Raw genomic sequence first — 9,698 nt, forward strand, 5'->3', positions numbered from 1 at the left:
GGGGCAATGCTTTGGTATTCTGTTACATCCTGTGGAGTTCTCCTGGGTGGCTTCCAATAAATCCCCTGATCTCTTGAGCTTGGGAATTCTTGATCCCCAACCAAATAATCCATACTCAAGCTCTCCTTTGGGACCATATGAAAGCAAATATCTGCTCCAAGATGGTGAATCCAAATTCCTGGTAGGGACAGAAGATTGTATACTCCCAAATTAAAGCACTTCCAGATTGACTATTCTGCCCAAGAGTCTATCAAAGTAAGTTGACAGATCAGTTCAATCATTTTAGACTTATCTTTTGCCTTCTCTTATTAAGAAACAAACTGCTTTGATTTGGGGGCAGTCACATTATCTTCCCTCTTGCATCCTAGTTTGTCAATCCTTGGAGGAACCCCTGGTTATTAGAGAAAAATCAACAAATGAGCATTTATTTGTACTTGTTAATATGCTTCTTTTTATGGGGCAGCTAGGTGGCTCAGTGGATAAAGCACTGACCCTAGATTCAGGAGGACCTGAATTCAAATTCGGCCTCAGAAACTTGACACTAACTGTGTGACTCTGGGCAAGTCAGTTAACTCTCATTGCCCCAGAAAAAACCAAACAAACCAAAACAAAACAAAATGCTTCCTTTGGAAAAAAAAATAAACATTTTTATTTGTAGTTTTGAGTTCCAATCTTTATCTCCCCCCCCCCACATCCCTGAGGTGGAAAGCAATCAGATATGGGTTATGCATGCGTGATTATGCAAAACATTACCATGTTAGTCATTTTGTACAAAAAAAACCAAAAACTTGAATGAAAGGGAAAAAAGAACGAAAAGGAAAAATAGCATGCTTCAGTCTCTGTTCCATCAATATCAGTTCTTTCTTTGAAGGTGGATAGTATGTTACATCAATAGCCCTTTGGGATTGTCCTGGATCATTGTATTGCTGAGAATAGTAAAGTCATTCACAGTTCTTCATCAAACAATATTGCTATCTCTGTGCACAGTGTTCTCTTGGTTCTGCTCACTTTACTATCTGTCAGTTCATATAAGTCTTTCCAGGCCTTTTTGAAATCATCCTGCTTGTCATTTCTTATAGCACAATAATATTCCATCACCATCATATACCACAACTTGTTTAGCCATTACCTAATTGATGGGCATTCATTTGACTTCCATAAAATTGTCATTTTTATTATATTGGCATGAACAATTAATATTTCTCTAATTATTTAAATCTGATTTGATTTGCATAAAAAGTTTTTTAAAATATAATTTTGTTAATATAGTTCTTGGGTTTGTTTTGGCAGATATTTTATATTATCTAGAGTTATTTTAAATGGGGTATCTTTTACTATCTCTTCTAGCAAAGGTTTGTTTGTGACAGGCTTATTCTTTAACCCTTCTTCTGACATTTGAATTTCAATTTTGATTTTTTTTTCCATTAGCAGTCTCTTCCATTTACTAACACTGATTCAAAGCAGAAGTGGTATTCTTGATGTACAAAGTTCTCACATTTTGTCAGTTTTTCTTTAGCAGAGATATTAGGGAATTGACAGTCAGATGGATATTATGGACTAGCTTGTCATCTGTCATTTTCATGTGGCCAAACACAATTGCTGGACACAGCACCTTTTTCATGTTGAATGTAATAGTAAATTTAACCTCATTGACCTTGTCCACAATACTCTCATTATGAGTCAGCATAGATGGAAACTTTTCAGCTTTGTTCAGACCATGGTCTAGTATTTGGGAGATTTGCTTGATCAAGGACTCAGAGGTCAAAAAAGCATCATTTTTTTAACAGAACAGATTTGGGGGGGGGCAGGGCAATGAAGGTTAAGTGACTTGCCCAGGGTCACACAGTGTCAAGTGTCTGAGGCAGGATTTAAACTCAGGTCCTCTTGAATACAGAGCCAGTGCTTTATCCACTGTGCCTCCTAGCTGCCCCCAGAGCATCATTTTTTAAAAAGTCAGTTTCTTCTTCTTACTTGGTTTGTTCAGGGCCTTGATAGTCACATAAAGAGTCTCTGTAGCTTTGGCCTTGTCACAGTGTGGCTGCTCTCTGAGGACACACATATGTGAGGAGCTGGTCTAACTTCTCAAACTAGTAAAAGAAATGATTATTCTTCTCTCATAGTAATAACCAAGTATTAATTAAGATTAAGATTTTTCTATTTCCTAATTCAGATAAAATCCCCTGTAAATTAATACAGCCAGTCTTCGAAGGACATTATTCACCTTACCCAAAAATCTATCCTACCTAGACCATTTTATTGAGGTGGAAAAATGAGGTGGACTCTAGACAACTAGAAAAACCTTACAAGGAGAATCTAATCTAAGTGAATTCAAGCCCATTGTATTCTACTCAGACTTGGATAGAGGATAGATACTTTGTTTAGACTGCAAAGCAAGGGTGGTCTTGGGAATAAGAGTGACATAATCAAAGTCACATTCTCCAGTCCATATTAGAATAGGCTTACCTCTCATTAATATTCATTTTCTCATTAATTGTTAACCAGTCAGAGTCAGTTGCCTTCTGTCAGGAATACCCACTTTTCCAGGGTGTATAAGAATCAAGAGGCCTCCAGGAGGGGTCTTTGGTTTATGAGAGACTGCCAAATGACCATCCTTTTATTAATTATGCACTAGCCATAACGAATAAACTTATTAATTACCCCAAAATTATGTCTCTTGAACTTTTCATATGTCACACTAAGGAGGGGGCTTGGCCAAAGCCTCCCCATATCTCCCCTCATGCTTTAAGATACAGGATAGAGGTCTGTCCAACCTTACCTGCCAAGAGCAGAGAGTCTGAACTGCTCAGTGCTTCACTTGACTCCTCTCCCTCTGCAATCGCTTGAGAGGCTAGAGAGAGAGAGACAGAGATAAACTCAGAGCTGTGTACAGTAAAAAATGGTGCTGACCTGTCAGTGCCAGAGAAATATTTATCCTTTTGGAGAACATAGTTCTTCAGACTGCTTTACAGTTTCACACTTTCCAAAAACTAAGCACCTCTCTCACAAGAGGTATACACAAGAGATTTTGCTTCTCATGGCTGCTTATAGGTCATAAGCTTCAAGGAGAATGTTTTTTTTTTTTTAAATTTTATTTATTTATTTTTTTTAGTTCTCAACTTTTGTTTATACATGCTTTACAATTTCATATTTTTCTCCCTCCCACCCCCTCCCTCCCCCCCTCCCCTAGACAGCAGGTAATCTGATATAGGTTATATCTATATATCTCTATACATATACATATAGATAGATATATATATATACACACACATATATATACACATAATAACATTAATCCTATTTCTGCATTAATCCTGTTACAAGAGAAAGAATCAGAGCAGTGATGCAAAACCTCAAAATAGAAAGAAAAAAAAAAAACCAACAGCACCCAAAACAAAAGAAATAATATGGTTCAATCAGCATCTATACTCCACAGTTCTTTCTTTCTTTTTTTTTTTCTTGGATTTGGAGATCCTCTTCTATCATGAGTTCCCCTGGAACTCTTCTGTACCATTGCATTGGTGAGAAGAATATAGTCCATCACAGTAGGTCAACACTCAATGTTGATGATACTGTGTACAATGTTCTTCTGGTTCTGCTCATCTCACTCATCATCAGCTCACGTAAGACCCTCCAGGTTTCTCTGAACTCTTCCTGCTCATCATTTCTTACAGCACAATAGTATTCCATTGTATTCATATACCACAACTTGTCCAGCCATTCCCCAATTGATGGGCACCCCCTCAACTTCCAATTCCTTGCTACCACGTAAAGAGCAGCTATAAATATTTTTGTACATGTGGGTCCCTTTCCCCCTTCCATGATTTCTTTGGGCAAAAGACCTAAAAGTGGGATTGCTGGGTCAAAGGGTAAGGAGAATGTTTTAATCATATCAGAGAAGTATTTTTCAATTAATGTACGGCTTAATTTTTTCAAAATAATTAAAGATACTCTTTTAATTAAAGGCCTTTTTTGGTGCCAAATTTTGGGTACACTTTGGGGTGGGATTTGAATTTCTCTGGTTGATTGCCCCAGTGTAGACAGTCTAAACTTCATTATCTGAGAGCAGCTAGGGTCCCCTTGCCAACATCTGTTGCAAGGGTCTGGGTCGCAAGGCTTGGGGAATGAATGGATTTATTTACAAGGCAATGGAAGCAAACAGAAAGCATAGAATCATTTATAGGATTTTCTAGATAATATGATTTATTATGTTGATTTTTCCCCCCGTAATATTAAACTGACCTTGTATTCTAGATATAAACCCAACTTAGTTTAAATGGATGATTTTGGATAGATTCTTGTGTTCTTTTTGCCACTTTATTACTATTTTGAATCAAGATACATTAATAATATTGGGCTATAATTTATGTTTTCTGTCTGACAATGTCAGGAGAGGATGTCCTTGGATCTCAGTCTAGTATTCTCATGTGTTCTTTTATTGGTGTCCATTATTGAGACCCAGTCTACCTTATTTTTTCTTGACCATGTCCCTTTCTTGAAATAAGATTGTTAGGGTTCATGGTAACTATAGCCTGAGCCAATATACATGCATGTGGAGAACTGGAAGAATGCCCTAGTTAAATGAGTTTCGTGTCTTACAGGATGAAGCTAAGTATTTGCTTATTTTCCTTTAGCAAGCAGGACCACAGAGCAACCAGGATCCTCTGACAGAACTTTTCAGGGGTAAGCAACTAGCGAGCAACCCTAGCAAAATTTAGATGTTTTTAGAGGTATGGAGGGAATTTTGAAGTGGAAAATTCTATTTCTCTACCTTGAACTGTCTGAGAAACAACAATAGCAACAATAAAAGAGAATCCAAATCCCATAATTTAAGTTTAAAATGTTAAGTAAAGGGGCAGCTAGGTGGTGCAGTGGATAAAGCACTGGCCTTGGATTAAAAAAGACCTGAGTTCAAATCTGACCTCAGACACTTGACACTAGCTGTGTGACCCTGGACAAGTCACTTAACCATCATTACCCTGCCCCCCCCCCCAACAAAAAAAGAAAGAAAAAGAATGAGAAAAAAAAATTAAATGTTAAGTAAGAGACAGAGTGATGTTTTATTCTAATATAAGCTGTGAACCAGGATAGATGACAAGGGAATTGCTGAAACGGGTCAGAGATACCACCTCTTACCTATCAGATGGCAAATATAACAAAAAAAGAAAATGTTGGATGTTGGAAGGGATGTGGGAAAACTGGGAAGCTAATACACTGTGGAGTTGGTGGAGTTGTGAACAGATCCAACCACTCTGGAGAGCAATTTGGAACTATGCCCAAAGGGCTATAAAGCTGTGCATACCTTTTTTTAAAAAAAATTTTTGAATTTTGTTGAGGCAATTGGGGTTAAGTGACTTGCCCAAGGTCACACAGCTAGTAAATACTAAGTGTCTGAGGCTGGATTTGAACTCAGGTCCTCCTGAACCCAGGGCCAGTGCTCTATCCACTGCGCCACCTAGCTGCCCCTGTGCATACCTTTTGATCCAGCAATAGCACTCCTAGGTTTATATCCCAAAGACATCCCTCCAAAGAGAAAAAGACCTATTTGTATAAAAATATTTATAGCAACTTTTTTTGTGGTGGCTAAGAATTGGAAATTAAAAGAATGCCCATCAATTGGGGAATGGCTAAACAAACTGTGGTATATGATGGTGATGGAATATTATTGTGCTATAAGAAATGACAAGCAGGATGATTTCAGAAAGGCCTGGAAAGACTTATATGAACTGATGTATAGTGAAGTGAGCAGAATCAGGACAATTATGTGCACAGTGACAGCAATATTGTTTGATGAAGAACTGTGAATGACTTAACTATTCTCAGTGATACAGTGATCCAAGACAATCTTAAAGGACTAATGATGAAGCATGCTATCCACCTCTAAAGAAAGAACTAAAACTGAACATGCACTGATGTATGCTATTTTAGGTTTTCTTTCTTTCATTTTTTTCTTATTCAAATTTTCTTGTACAAAATAACTAATATTGGCAATATTTTACAAAATTGCACATGTATAACCAATATCTGATTGCTTACTGCCTCAGGGAGGGAGCAGAGGAAGGAAGAAAGGAGGGATAGCATTTTTTTTTTTAATTAATAAAGTATTTTATTTTTTTCCTGTTACATGTAAAGACAGTTCTCAACTTTTGTTTATACAAGCTTTCCAATTTCAGATTTTTCTCCCTCCCTCCCCTCCCTTCCCCCTCCCCTAGACAGCAGGTAACATTAATCCTATTTCTGCATTAGTCATGTTATGAAAGAAAAATCAGAGCAATGATGAAAAACCTCAAAATAGAAAAAACAAGAGCACCAAAAACAAAAGAAATAGTATGGTTCATTCAGCATCTATACTCCACAGTTCTTTTTTTTTACCCTGGATTTGGAGATCCTCTTCTATCATGAGTTCCCTGGAACTCTTCTGTACCATTGCATTGGTGAGAAGAATATAGTCCATCACAGTAGATCAACACTCAGTGTTGATGATACTGTGTACAATGTTCTTCTGGTTCTGCTTATTTCACTCATCATCAGCCCACGCAAGACCCTCCAGGTTTCTCTGAACTCCTCCTGCTCATCATTTCTTACAGCACAATAGTATTCCATTGTATTCATATACCACAACTTGTCCAGCCATTCCCCAATTGATGAGCACTCCCTCAACTTCCAATTCCTTGCCACCACATAAAGAGCAGCTATAAATATTTTTTATTTTTTTTATTTTTTTTTTTTCAGTGAGGCAACTGGGGCCAAGCGACCTGCCCAGGGTCACACAGCCAGTAAGTGTGTGTTAAGTGTCTGAGGCCGGACCTGAACTCAGGCACTCCTGACTCCAGGGCCGGCGCTCTATCCACTGCGCCACCCAGCTGCCCCTATAAATATTTTTGTACATGTGGGTCCCTTTCCCCTTTCCATGATTTCTTTGGGAAAAAGACCCAAAAGTGGTATTGCTGGGTCAAAGGGTATGGACAGCTTTATTACCCTTTGGGCATAATTCCAAATTGCTCTCCAGAATGGTTGGATCAGTTCACAGCTCCACCAACAATGCATTAGTGTTCCAGTTTTCCCACAGCTTCTCCAACATTTATTATTTTCCTTTTTTGTCATTTTAGCCAATCTGATAGGTGTCAGGTGGTACCTCAGAGTTGTTTTAATTTGCAGAGGGATAGCATTTGTAACTCAAAACCTTAAATAAAAATGTTTATTATAAAAAAAGTGTTGTTTGGTGAACCTGGAATGACAACTAAGGGCTTTATCTCTTCATCACATAGGACAAGTAGGAGTTTTACAATGTTAATACAAGTGTCCACACAACTATAGGCATTTCCTTAACATAATCCAATAAATCCAGAAGGAAGTCTTTCTTCTGAGAACAAAAAAAAGGGATGGGGGGGCAGCTAGATGGTGCAGTGGGTAGAGCACCAGCCCTGGAGTCAGGAGTACCTGAGTTCAAATCCGGCCTCAGACACTTAACACTTACTAGCTGTGTGACCCTGGGCAAGTCACTTAACTCCAACTGCCTCACTAAAAAAAAAAAAAAAAAAGGATGGGATCTTGGCTTGGGATGGCTATGAAAAGGAGAAATGGTAACTAACAGTAGAAACCTTTAATCTTGCCATCACCCACAAATATACAAGTTCCATGTTCATGAACTTTGAAATTCCTTTATCTGACCACAAACTATAAACTTTTTACTTCTCCCACAGAATTAAAAACTCTGCTCTTCACTTACATTGTGACTTCCCAGCCTTTGGTCCTTCAGTTGGTATTTTTTCCAATTCTCTTACCTCTGTCCTAGCTACACTCTCCTCCTCTACCCATTTTGACCCACTAGTCGACCAACTGAACTCTACACTCTCCTCTTCCCTTGAGTCCTTGTCCCCTTATCATATCTCTGAATATACCCTTCCAAATCTCAGCCTTGGATTTCTCTATCTTCTGTCTTCCCGGCTACAAAGATGCTATTGAAAGAAGGTGGAAAAAAAATCATGCAACCATTCTGATTGGATCAAGTACAAATTTATGTAACATAACCTCAACCAGACCCTCACTGCAGCTAGATAAACTTTTTACATCTTCCTAATTAGTTTACCATGACACACCACCATGGCCCTTCTAAACCTTTTCTTTTCTTCTCTTATGGCTTCCTCTCCCAACACACTCTTAGCTGAGGAATCCTTGCCTCATGTTTTCCTGAAAATTGAGACCATTCATGGAGAGCTCCCTTTTCTCTCCTCTTCTTCATCTCGTATTACTCTGATACCTTCTGCTGCTATCTCTTCCTTGTAGAGGTCAAATTTTAATTGGGGAGTGTTAATTAGGTGGCTTGCCATAATACTGGGGTAAGAAAGGAGATTAACAGCCTCTTTAAAAAAACAATACAGGGTTTATTAATGGGAACAAATTTAAAATACACATAAGATTAGTAGAAATAGGGATAAAGAAAAAGGGAATAGGGGAAGGAAAAAGATACAATCCACAACTCACCACCACCCAGAAATCAGCAATTTTCAAAGAGAACCCGCTGTATAGCACTCTAGTGTCTCACTCCCTCCACTGCTCACACCAGAGTGAATCCTCCCTTCTCTCACAGGAAACAGGGCAGCCACACACACACACAGCCCCAAGCTAATTGACTGGCAGCCCTGATTGACAGAACTAACAGGTGGCAGCAGAACTGCCAGCCTCCCAGCTTCCTCACTCTGAAGGTCACCTGACTACCCTCACCGAGCTTCTAGTTATGGTAATTTTGCCAGGCCCATGTAGGCATCAGCGCATGGTGATGATGTGAGCTGTAGCAACATGGTGACAGCCATAGGAGGGGGTGGAGCCTGAGGCTGGCTGGGGCGAGTGCTGAGGCTTCTAATTTTAGCCAAAGATGGGGTCATAGAAACCTCAAATTACAATTGATTCTTTACATCTTCCATCTCTGTCTCACATGAAGAGGCGGCCCTTCTCTTGTCAAGGCAAACCCCCTTTCCTGCACAATTCAGCACATTTCATCCTTCCCCTCTTTTAGATTGCCCCCTCTCTCATCTCCACTTTCTCTCTTATCTTCCAATCTCTCCCTTTCTACTGGCTGCTTTTATATTGCTTACCAACATGCCTAAGTCTCCCCTATTCTCAAAAAAACTAATCTGATCCATCCATACCTACTATTGTCCTATATCTTTATTCCTTTTTGTGGTGAAATTTCTTGAGTGTCCAATTCTCTTCCTCCTCTCTTCTTAACTTTCTACAATCTGGCTTCCAACTTCATTATTCAACTGGAAATGACTGTTTTCTTAGTTACCAGTGATTTCAACTGCCAAATCCAAGAGCCTTTTCTCAATCTTCATCTTTCTTGATCTCTCCACAGCCTCTGACAATTCCAGTCACCCTCTTCTCCTTGTTATTCTCTTCTCTCTAGGTTTTCAGAACACTATTAATTCTCTATCAATTTTCTGAATTTTCCATCTCAGTCTCTTTTGTTCAATATTCATCCAGATCACATCATCTAGCCATGGATATCCCACATGATTATGTCCTGGGCCTTCTCTCTATAAAGGTCCAATTTAATAAATTTAAGAGATATCAGTTTTATACTCAGATTTAATACAGCAACTTCACAAATACAAAAAAGGAATCATTTATTTTAAAAAGTTTGGGGTTTGGCTCCAGTGGACTGGAAGTTCAGTATGAACAATAGAGTGAGATATCAATGA

The 9,698-nt window shown here is 38.7% G+C and overlaps 1 pseudogene; it reads right to left on the reverse strand.

Moving 5' to 3' along the window:
• Positions 1–1,444: 1,444 nt before the first annotated feature.
• On the reverse strand, positions 1,445–9,098 carry LOC122732054 (annotated as a pseudogene).
• Positions 9,099–9,698: the final 600 nt, after the last annotated feature.

This window comes from Dromiciops gliroides, chromosome 6, assembly GCF_019393635.1.
Source record: "Dromiciops gliroides isolate mDroGli1 chromosome 6, mDroGli1.pri, whole genome shotgun sequence".
Lineage (NCBI taxonomy): Eukaryota > Metazoa > Chordata > Mammalia > Microbiotheria > Microbiotheriidae > Dromiciops > Dromiciops gliroides.